We start from the raw sequence: 12,823 nt of genomic DNA on the forward strand, positions 1-12,823 counted from the left end.
TCATCTTCAAATTCACATTTGGACTCAGTGGAAAAAAGACCGATTGATATTCAGATTCATGGTTAGTGCTAAGGCTTTATTCACAGACAAATGAATGAAATTCCCTCTTCTACTCAATATTCAACCTATTTTCTCTGCATACTTACTCACTCAGACATTAAGCACATGTTTTGTTTTATTTTCCTCATAAATGGTTATTGGCAGTGGGTTGGAAGGGATGGCAGAATTAGCATTCTCAGACAACATTACACCAGTCACGAGGGCTGCAAGAATGATTGGAAAGCCTGAGGGCCCCCTTTTCAAAAGCAAGGGGGTAGGCGGGGGCCTGGAGTGTTGATGGGGCAGCCTTAGATCATCTCTGCTTAGTAGGCATGGTTAGAGATGAAGAGAGATTCGCTGGCTGCGGCTCTAGACTGACCACTTGGGGTGTACTTTCCTTGACAAGCAAGGCTGTTGGCCAGGGCTCGCTTGATGTATTCCTCCTGGGTAGCCTTCAGGTTCTCCTTCTTCCTGCCCCAGGCCTTCAGAGCAGAGGCCTGCAGGGCTCGGCCATAAGAGAAAGTCAAGACCCATGGCTTCAGCAGGGGACACTTGTTGATGGCATTGAGGTTGATGGATGCCTTTTCCTCGGTCTGCCCTCCAGACAGGAAAGTGACTCCAGTGACAGCAAGGGGCACTGTGCAATGCAGAGCTGTGACAGTTGCCATGGCAATCTCCTCATTGGAATATTTCTGGGTACAAGCATGGCCTGGAGTAACCATTTTGGGCTTCAGCAGTGTGCCTTCCAGATAGACATGATGGTCACTCAGAGCCTTGTACACAGCAGCCAATACCTTCTCAGTTACATACTGACAGCGCTTTAGGTCAGGGTCCCCATCAGGGAGGATTTCAGGCTCCACAATGGGTACAATGCCATTCTGCTGGCAGATGCTGGCATAATGGGCCAGAACATTGGCATTTTCCATGACGGCAAGGGCTGAAGGAGTATGCTCCCCAGTCTTGTGCACACAGCGCCATTTGGCAAAGTCAGCTCCATCCTTCTTATACTGGGCACAGCGTTCTGACAGCCCATCCAGCCTTTGGGTGGTGGTCTCACCACTGGTTCCTGCCAGGGGTACCACGCCTTTATCTACCTTAATGTCCACAACACTGCCCTTGGACTTGATTACTTGGGGGAAGGGACATCCGTCATCTGCCTTCTGGTAGAGTGTTTCATGGAAGAGGATCACGCCCCCCCCCCCAATGCAGGGGTTCACGGTCATCTGCAGTTAGCAGCAGCTGGAGGTAGAAGCGCCTGTTCTCTTCGGTGTTCTCAGTGCCAACGGACTGCAGCCGCTTAGCAATGCTTCCAGTGGACTCATCTGCAGCCAGGAGGCCCTTACCCGAAGCCACAATTTGGTGAGCGATGTCAGACAGCTCCTTCTTCTGCTCCAAGGTTAGTGCTGGGTATGGGTAGGACATGGTGCCAGTGGCAGCATGTTCCTGGCACAGGAGGGGGTGGGTTTGCCGAGTACGGTGGTGGGTGAGCGAAAGGACGGAGGAGCGAACGCGGATAAGGTCACCAGAACCCCGATCTGCGTGCGTTTTAAAAGAACACAGCCTATTGAGCTGAGGGGAAGGGGGTGACCTAAACACAGGTTTTAAACAATTGTTCTGTGCCAAGCCTTCTGCTAAGGGGTGTGCTACATGAACAAAGAGCCTTTCTGTCCTTATTGTGTTCCAGAACTCAATATACAGTGGTCAGTACCGAGTAGACTAAGACCCCAAAATATCAGGTAAGGTGTCCCTGAATAACGTCTTTTACCTTTTTCTATTTATATATGTACATAAAAATGTTCTGGGTTTTCCTTCTTGAGAGTAACTTTTTTTATGTTTTCATATATAAGTACTGTTTATACATCATTTCCAGTCTTCCTCTTTTCCCCTGCAACTCCACAAGTGTTTTCCATTTCCTCTAAAATTAAGGACCTCTTCTTCTCTAAATATTATTTAGGATACATATTTGTATAGTTGAGAATATACATAAATAATATAACATTCTGAATCACACATACAATACACACATGCATAATACACACACACACACACAAACAAACACACAGACACTATGGCTGAGCAGTCAGAATTTGTTCATCTGTCATAGAGCTTGTCCCTGGAGAAGACTGATTTTCCTCTTTCAGCAGTCATTAATTACCTACTACTCTTCAATTATGGTCGTGACCTTGTGATATTTCTGAATCTACACTGGCATGTCAAGTACTATTGTCGTTGTGAAGTTTTGAAATTTTGAGACTTCGTGGGTGTAGCGTCCCTGCCACATATACAAAAGACTTCCTCTCAGCAGATAGTCCTAGTCCTCTGACTCAAACTATTTTTCCACCCCCCATTCTGAGAAGTTCCCTGAAGCTGAGGTAAAAGAATTAATGGGTGGATCTATTAACTGGTGTTGGGCATGTGATTGTTGTTCTCTGCAGTAGTTCTTTTGCATAGTTGTGCATTTCTGTAGTTGTCTCTGCCTGCTGTAAAGTAAACTTCTTTGATGAGGGCTTAGAGCTTCAATTTTTTGTAGGAGTAGGATATAATGCAGTTATAATGCAGTTAGAAATTATGCTGACTTGAAAAAGTGGCAGGAGGTGGATCTCCTCTAGTATCCATGACCTTCCTAGCTACAGGTATTTTGATAGCTTTATATTAACAGTTAAAATTTTCATCTTATTAAGTGGGTCTTAGTTACAGCTAGATAGCTGTTTGTTACACGGGGATATAAACACCATTATTGCATTCTTACAGATTGCTCTATCAGACATTTGTGTTTTGTAGCATTTACAGCTTGGTAGGAACTATTGATGGTTTTTCTACCTAGGCAACTTTCATTGTGCTTTCAGATATGATAAGAATTATTACTCAAGGAGGAAAATTCTTCGATGCTTTCAATTTGATTTCTCCAAGACTCCTGACCAATGAGTGTGGTTAATTTCAGCATTAGGATCTTAATTTCTGGTTCTTGGATGCAACAAAGAGAAAATGAAATTGCCTATCGTACTTGGGAGTCACTTCAAGCACTCTAACAATTCAAGGAGAGGTTTCTTATACCCAGCACTTTGGTTTTGTTAGAAGTTCTACAAATCATTCTACACATCCAGTATTGCTCTAATGCATGAGACAGGTAAAAATACAATGCAAATAGAAAAATTTCTACAAGCAATATGCCTAAAGTTATTCCACAAAATGGAAGCATAAGAAGCACTCCCAAAGTCTCTCTGAAACAAATATTACTCTACTTCAAAAATTCAAATAAAAATACAACAAAATTTACCATTGAAGTGTGATACTAATTAATCTTTTTTTTTTTTTTTTTTTTTTTTTTTTTACTTTTTTTGGTTTTTCGAGACAGGATTTCTCTGTATAACAGTCCTAGCTGTCTTGGAACTAGCTCTTGTAGACCAGGCTGACCTCGAACTTACAGAGATTCACCTGCCTCTGCCTTCCGAGGACTGGAATTAAAGGCAGGCTGACCTCGAACTTACAGAGACTCACCTGCCTCTGCCTTCCGAGGACTGGAATTAAAGGCACGTGCCACCACCACCTGGCTAAACCTAATTAATCTTATCAATAAAAATCAGGAGTCAGATATTGAGGTAAAAACCTGGAAAATCAACGGACCAGGAGCAGCTGCAACTTGCTTCTGTCCTCTCTCTCTTTCCTCAGTCAGAAAGACTGAGATCATGTTTATGCCACACCTTATCACTGCCTCCTTAGTTTTGGGATTAAAAGTTGATATGCCTCCAACTGAAGAAGAAAGGTAGCTAACACTCTTAGCTGTAGATGTTATGGATTCCAATAACAAAGATATGCTGGAAAGATATACTGGTTTAATATTTTTTGAAAAACCACTTACTTTTTAATTAGACATAAGGCTCCCTAACAAGATAAAATTATCACCCCATACTATTACCTGGGCCAGATTCTATGGCTATCTAAGTCATAAGGGAGAACTTAGTATTATATTTTGCTAATAGATATAGTATTAAAATTACTCTTTATGACAATGTGTAGAAGGAGCAGCGGGCAGCTGCCTGGCTCCCAGCCACTGGCTAGCTTTAACCAAAATAATTACACTGAAACTGTATTCCTTTAAATACTGCTTAGCCCATTAGTTTTAGCCTCTTATTGGCTAATTCTCATATCTTGCTTTAACCCATATTTAGTAATCTGTGTAGTGCCACGAGGTGGTGGCTTATCAGGAAAGATCTTAACCTGCATCCATCTCGGAGAGGATAGCTATGGCGACTGCCTGAGGCATCTGCCTCACTGCCTTCTTCCCAGCATTCTCTTTTGTCTACTCCACCCACCTAATTTTCTGTCCTATCAAAGGGCCAAGGCAGTTTCTTTATTAACCAATGAAAGTAACACATAGACAGATGACCCTCCTCCATCACTAATGTTAGTAGACATAGGTTAGCTCTTTCTCAGACTTCATCAAAACCCTTCTGTTTGATGTACATGGTGAATAAAATGGAGGATCATAACTGGCCAAGATGCAGATAATAAGAGACTGAGATGCTTAGCTCCAAATGGGACATTTATATCAAACCCTATCCTCTAAAAACTCAGGTGTCATTATGGAAGGATTACTAGAATCAGAAGTAGTAGTCATGTACTGTGAGTCAATAATTTCTGTGCACAACATCATTATAATACATGTAAACTCAGAACAGTGTAACAACTTGCACAAGCCCTAAATAAGTTCAAGTCAGTCAAACTTCCAACATGAATTGTAGAAGGGCTCATAAATTCATAGTAGGAGATATTGTTTTTGATGCCTGCTGGAGGGACAAGAGTTAGTTTTATTCAGGAATAAAACCCTGGAGATGTTACATGTGCTCTAGTTTATGGTAATACATCACTGCACAAATACATATAGCCAACACTCAGTAAAATTAGTATAAAGCAAAGCACATGAAAAGTGGAGGATAATTGGTGGGGAATATGAGATCAATTTGAGGGAAGGAATTAAGTACCATATTTGATCAAAATACACTATATATGAGTGAAACTCTCAACAATAAAATATTCAGCTAGAAAAGAAACATAAAATATATATTCCTTGAATATAAATATTATATTACCAGATAATAAACCCTGATCCTTAATTATCAGAATAACACTATATATGAACATATGTTCAATATATCTTAATCAAAACACAGTGAAATTGATGAGGAAACATTAATTATTAACCCCAAAGCAACAAGATCCATACAGTAACAATTTAATATGCTTACTACATAGCTACATCTCATTACAAACTTGGAAAAATTGTTATAGTCATTCCTTTCATTTTTTGAGTTGAAAGCAGCCAAAAGAGGTAAATAATACATTTAAATTTGGATATTTTTATTATTAACATAATTTGTAATCTTTTTAAAGTTTATTTATTTATTTATTTATTTATTTATTTATTTATTTATTTATGGGTTCTCTGTGTATCTGTCTCTGTCGCTCTCTGACTCTCTGTGCCTATGTTCTCTGCCTCTCCCTGTCTTTTTTTCCCTATCTCTGTCTGTATGTTTGTATTTGTGTATGTGTTGTGTATTCATGTGTGTGGTATAGCACGAATATGGAAGTCAGAAGAAACTTTTAGGAGTCAGTTTTTGACTTCCACTACGTGGGTCCTGTGAATCAAACTCAGGTTTTTCAGGTTTGACAGCAAGTCCCTTCAACTTCTGTGAAATCTGATGGGCCCTATAATATTATGTTTTACAAAATAATTAATTTTCTGACATTCATACTTATGATGTTTGGACAAGTATTGTAGGAGTTGAATAAGTGTCTTGTTTTAATTAATCTTAAAAATCTTTCAACTCTTTAGATGCCACAGTATTATTTTTGTTCTTCTTGCTGCTATTGTCATTTTTGTATTTTTCATTCTCCTCTTCTTCTGCCTCTTGCTTCTTTTCCATATCATTTCCCCTCTCTGTGTTCTCCTCCTCCTCTTCCTCCTTCTCCTCCCCCTCCCCCTCCCTCCCCTCCTCCCCCTCTTCTTCTTCTTCTTCTTCTTCTTCTTCTTCTTCTTTCTTCTTCTTCTTCTTCTTCTTCTTCTTCTTCTTCTTTCTTCTGTCCTACCATACTACTATTTTCAGTTACCTATTTTATATTAGATTGGACTTGAAATCAGTAACTTGACAGGTTTATATTTCCAAAGATACAGAACTATATAGACAAACAAATGTGCCAAAATATAAAGTTAAATATAGGCTTATAAAATAAAAAGAGAAAGCACCATTTATCTGTCTTCATACTAATATAGAACTATGCAAATGTATTACACTTACTTTCCTGGCCAATATACCACTCCTCTCTTTATAAAATTCTAGTGTGTCATTTGTTAACATCGCTTGCTTACAAAGTATCTTCTTCCAGATGCTAATTATATTTTTGGATTAACTTTGCATTTTAGATTAATTGCTTCTGCTTTAATTTAAAGTGGTGCAGTTTAGAATCTGCTAACAGTTTCAATCTTTTTTTGAAGGCTGAAAAAAACACATAAAGAAATGCCTGTCTAAAAGTAAGGCTTTAGATGCTGTGATACTTTATATAAACTTGGCTTCATATACCTAGGTAAAACAGTTAATTTGGACTATTCAAAATGTGAAAGTATAATGAGTTAAGAAAGTAAAAGTTTCTCTATCATCTTTATCATTATCTTTGTCTTTGTCCTCTCTCTCTCTCATACACACTCCTTTTTGTCTTGAAAATATCACATAGAATGTAATTATAAAAAGAATTGATTATATTTGAAATAATCATAGAATATTGGGAATTAAGTACAAATCCTTGGCACATAGGAAACATGATGAAATATTGATGAAAAGTGAATGTAAAGAGAAATTTATAGGCAAAATATTAGCAATATTCTAGCTTATATCTTTGATGTAATATATAGTATTTTTGCTCAGAATATATATATAAAATTTTTATTTCTATAATTACTTAAGAGTGATCATATTTTTAATTATACATGTAACAGACTATGTCATATAAAAAAATTATGGTACATGTTTCATTTATTTTCCTATTTTTAAGTACTTTGCTTGGTTCTGGTATAATAACTTAGAATAATTCTAATGTCTTTTATACTAAAAGTTGTGTCTAACTCATCTTTACTGCTTGATTGCAAGGACTGTTAATCTTCATTTTTGTTATTAAGCATTATTTTATTCCAATTACCAATTATAATATTTAAATAGATTCCCCTTGACCTTTTATTCTTATTACATACATGACTGAATTACAAAACTTTGTTATCATGTATTTGGGGATACTGCATTTTCTCAACATAATAAACTATTCCTCATTTGCTTACTCTGGAGCTATTTCTGTTATACTTCCCATGCCTAAAGGATATGCAAATATTCACTTGTGAACTCTTAGAGGAATTATGCATTCAAAACAAGAGACAGATTATCATGGCCCTTTAAATTATATATATATATATATATATGTGTGTGTGTGTGTGTGTGTGTGTGTGTATGTGTGTGTGTGTGTGTTTAATTTCAAAGGCATTGCTTTTCAAATGAATTTGTTGACTATCCTGAGGATTTGTCATGACTGTACTTCTGAGATTATACTGTTTTTTTTCTGTATGGTGAAGTGAAACACAGATTGAACAAAAACCATTCACAGCATGATGACTAGCAAATAGAGAGAGAATAAAGACAATTGACACTTAATAAGCTTGAGTCCACATGCATGACATCAATAATAAACTTCCTCTACTTAGGATCTTCTCATAAATATTCCATATGTTCTATAAATATTCCATATATTCTAACAGTATTATTAGTCAGTAAACAAGTTGCAAATATGTGAGTTTTGGAAGGCATTTGAGATTGGTTTGATGTGCATAAGCACATACAGACCCCCACCCACCCAAATACCACACATATCATTAATTATTCCAACAAAACCCTGATATATGTTACACAATTCTGAAGTCAACTCAAATTTTATTTAATTGGAACATTGTTCCCAATATCTTATTGAGTTGGATTGATGGTGATACTATGAATATTTGGATCTACAAAGCCATGTAATGATATTTTTATTTTCAACACAAAGAAAAATAAACAAAGTAAATTCTTCCATATGTTTTCTTCTGAGATATATAATGGATGATAAGTTTCAAACTTATTTGCTTAAATTAAAACAGGAATGAGCTTGGTTATAGTTTGAAAGTTGAAAAATTTGTTGAAGAAAATGAGTTTCTAGGAGATAAAATATCAGTTAAAATTTAATTGACTATCTAAAAATAGTGAAATATAAAAAGATATTCAATGATCATATTGGTAGTAAACTGAATGTGGATGAATGTACACACATATACAATGTCTTTTGTTTTAAAACCTTCATCTGGCGATGGATGGAGATAGAGACAGAGCCACACATTGGTGCACTGGATTGAGCTCCCAAAGCCCAAATGAGGAGCAGAAGGAGGGAGAACATGAGCAAGGAAGTCTGGACTGCAAGGGGTGCTCCCATCCACTGAGATGGTGGGGCTGATCTATTAGGAGCTTACGAAGGCCAGCTGGACTGGGACTGAAAAAGCATGTGATAAAACTGACTCCCTGAACATGGCGGACAATGAGGGCTACTGAGAAGCCAAGGACAATGACACTGGATTTGGATCCTAGTACGCATACTGGCTTTGGGGAGGGGCTAGCCTGCTTGGATGCTCACCTTCCTGGACCTGGATGGAGGGGGGAGGAACTTGGACTTCCCACAGGGCAGGGAACCCTTACTGCTATTTGGACAGGAGAGGGAGGAGGAGTGGAGTGGGAGGGGGGTAAATGGGAGGTGGGGAGGAGACAGAAATTCTTAATAAAAAAAGAAAATTTGTATGGATCAAACATTTGCACAGGGGAATAGAACGAGATGTGCCATCTGAATGATGCATGCACTCATGAGCAAGTAATAGAATATAATTAAGCCCCAAATTCCATTCATGAATAAGAATTATGTGACAATTTCATAATAATCTCTGAATAAATTCCTTCCTTATCTAGTTATACAAAAAAAGGCAATTTTCAAAAATTAATTCATTTTTAAACTTAACACTGAATCCACATCATTCGCATACCTCCCTTTCCCAGTTAACAGTCTAATTTCATATTTATTATAGTTACATGCGTATGCATATGTATATATGCATATATGTGTGCTTGAACACACACATACATGTATATACACACATTCATCTGTCTCCACTAAGCATTGCTTATATGTATGTACACATGCCCTGGATTCACCACCTTTTTATTTGCTGAAATAAACATATTCTTACTCTTCAAAAATATTGTTATGTGTGTATTTAGTCATTTTCATATTATTTTGTGTGTATAGGTGGATGAGTCTGGGCATTAAGTTGCCTATTTTGTGGGGATTCTTGTGAGCTCTTGGAACTGTCAGCTTTGGGAACTTTAAAGATCAAGGCCAGCCTCTGATGGTATGTCTCAGAAGTTATATACCTTATTTTTTGTTCATTCCGGGTTTCTTTTTGAGACAGGATTTCTCTTTGTCATGAAATTTTCCCAGTAGGTTAGGCTAGCTGTCCAGGGAATCTCACATGTTCATGTGTCTTCAACTTCCTATTACTGGGATTACATATATCAGTCATCATGTATGAATTGAATTGTCTTATTTACATAGAATCAAAATCAAGTCAATGCAGTTGCACATAATGAACTCAACTGATTGAGCTATCTATAAGTGCTATTCCACATTTTAATTTTTTCTATTGTTCTGGTTTTGAAAACATATTTTTCATACAATATATTCTGATTATCATTTCCCATTCCAAACCTCTTCTGAAATCATCTACACCTCCAATACCATATGGATTAATACTTTTTTTCTCTGAGATTAGGAAACACACAAACTCCTAAAGATTAATAATATTATTAGATGAAATAAAAGAAACAATGAGAAATATAACAAAGCAAACATAAGAAAAATATTTCCAAAAATTCCAGCAAGAAACACTCATAGATATGGAGACACATGTGGGATTCCTATGAAAACAATAAACCAGATGCTATAATATATACACTAAGAATCTATAAGTTATAAAAATAATGCTGTGACTAAGCATATGAAGCAAAGAACTTCCACAAATGCCACTGAGTTCATTTTATTTTGGTCATCTAATGCTGAGCATGTGGCCTGCACATAAGAAAGGTTTGTATTCCCTGCAAGACTCTGTTGGAGAGAATAAATTTTGCATTTGTGAGCATTTGAGCTTTTGTTAATTATAGATAACTTCTGTCTTGTGCATAGGGTCTGTGTCCACTTCTCCTCTTAGCACTGATGCATCATTTTGCCAAGGTGAACCCTGTGTATGTTGCCAAAGTCTTTTACATTCATGTATAAATTGATTCAGTTATGTTTAGAAGCTGTTGTTTCCTTGGTGTCCTCTATCCCCTCTGGGTCTTACAAACGTTCTGCCTTTTCTTCCACAAGGCTCCTGAGCCCTGATGTGTATGATTTGGTGGAGACATCTCTTTTAGACATACATGTTCTACGATCTCTTAGTTTCTGTACAGTGTCTGGCTGTGGGTCTCTGTATTCATTAACTTCTACTGCAGGAAGAAGTTTCTTTGATGATAGATGAGCAAGACAATTATCTATGTGTATAGAAGAATTTTCTTAGGAGTTAGCTTATTGCTACCTTCTATTAGGAGAGAAGTAGTATTTTGTTGTCAAATTGGTCCCTGGCATATACTTTCTCAGATTCTTGGTTGCACAAATAGTGTCTGGGATGGGTTACAGTCATGGAGAAGATCTTAAATGTAATAAGATATTGATTTGTGGTTCCTGCAACCTTTATGCCATTATTGCATAAGCACAAATTGTAGGCAGGAATATAACTAAGTATAAAAGGTATATTGTCTTTTTCTTAAAATAAAAAAGCATCTTCTCTTACTTCAAAAACTTTTTAAAATTCATATCCTACCATTCTACAACTTTTACAATATATTAAAATATAGAAAATTTGACTTCAAATCCATACTTGACATGACTCATGAAAGGAAGAAAATGACATCTGAGAGAAAATAATCACAGAAAAATTTTAAACAATCACAGGAGCATAATGGAGGAGGGTCATCTGTCTATGTGTTACTTTCATTGATTAATAAAGAAACTGCCTTGGCCATTTGATAGGACAGAAAATTAGGTAGGCAGAGTAAACAGAATAGAAAGCTGGAAAGAAGGCAGTGAGGCTGACGCCATGATTCTTCGACCTGAGACAGATGTAGGCTAGAATCTTTCCTGGTAAGCCACCACCTCGTGGTGCTACACAGATTATTAGAAATGGCTTAAGCAAGATGTGAGAATTAGCCAATAAGAGGCTGGAACTAATGGGCCAAGCATTGTTTAAAAGAATACAATTTGTGTGTTGTTATTTTGAGTGTAAAGCTAGCCATGTGGGAGCTGGGCAGGATGAAAAGCAGGCCCACTCACCTCATCACTACAAATGGCGCCCAGATGTGGATAAATGAATCCACAGAAAGCCTGAGAAATCTTGGGAAAAAATAGAGTAAAGCATGTTTTCTTTGTAGCAACAATTTCTCGGGTCTGCTCTGTTTGCTAGAGGCTAGCAAGCACTCTCATCTAAGAGAGGCTTCCTGACTCAGTTTTAGCTGCAAAACCCTGCAGCTCTTTTTTTGGTTTATTTTTTTATATTTAAAAATTTCCATCTCCTCCCCTCCTCCTCCCCCTTCCCTCCCCTCCCCTCCAGCCATACCCCCCTCCCTCCCTCTTCAGGCCAAGGAGCCATCGGGGTTCCCTACTCTATGTTAAGACCAAGGTCCTCCCAACTCCCCCCAGGTCCAGGAAGGTGATCAACCAAGCTGAGAAGACTCCCACAGAGCCTGTCCATGCAGAAGAGCCAAAGCTCAGCGCCTTTGTCCTTGGCTTCTCAGTCAGCCTCCACCGGGTAGGCCACATTCAGAGAGTCTGGTTTGGTCTCATGTTCCATCAGTCCCATTCCAACTGGAGTTGGTGATCTCCCGTTAGTTCTGTCCCACTGTCTCCATGAGTGAACGCACCCCTCACGGTCCTGACTTTCTTTCTCATGTTCTCTCTCCTTCTGCTCCTCATCAGGACCTTGGGATCTCAGTCCGGTGCTCATGTGGGGCTCAGTCATTTTCTTCATCTATCGCCAGGTGGAGGTTCTATGGTGATCTGCAAGAAATTCATCAGTATGGCTATAGGAACTGGCCTTTTCAGGCTCCCTCTCCTCAGCTAGGAAATTCGGGATCAACCTACCCCAGGACCCAGCAATTCCACTATTGGGAATCTACCCAAGAGATGCCCAATCATACTACAAAAACATTTGCTCAACTATGTTCATAGCAGCATTATTTGTAATAGCCAGATCCTGGAAACAACCTAGATGCCCTTCAGTGGAAGAATGGATGAAAAAACTGTGGAATATATACATGTTAGAATACTACTCAGCGCTAAAAAACAATGACATCTTGAATTTTGCATGCAAATGGATAGAAATAGAAAACACTATTCTGAGTGAGGTAACCCAGACCCAAAAAGATGAACATGGAATGTACTCATTCATAATCGGTTTCTAGCCATAATTAAAGGACATCGAGCCTATAATTCGGGATCCTTGAGAAGATAATAAGAAGGTGAACCCCCCCCACAAAAAAAAGATATAGTAATCCTCCTGGATATTGGAAGTAGACACGATCGCCAGGCAAAAATTGGGAACTTGAGGGTGGGGCAAGACGGGACCAAGGGAAGATGG

At 38.1% G+C, this 12,823-nt stretch overlaps 1 pseudogene; it reads right to left on the reverse strand.

Moving 5' to 3' along the window:
- Positions 1 to 362: 362 nt before the first annotated feature.
- Positions 363 to 1,479, reverse strand: LOC119805195 (annotated as a pseudogene).
- Between the last annotated feature and the right edge of the window lie 11,344 nt (positions 1,480 to 12,823).

Source organism: Arvicola amphibius, chromosome X (assembly GCF_903992535.2).
Source record: "Arvicola amphibius chromosome X, mArvAmp1.2, whole genome shotgun sequence".
In the NCBI taxonomy this organism is placed as follows: domain Eukaryota; kingdom Metazoa; phylum Chordata; class Mammalia; order Rodentia; family Cricetidae; genus Arvicola; species Arvicola amphibius.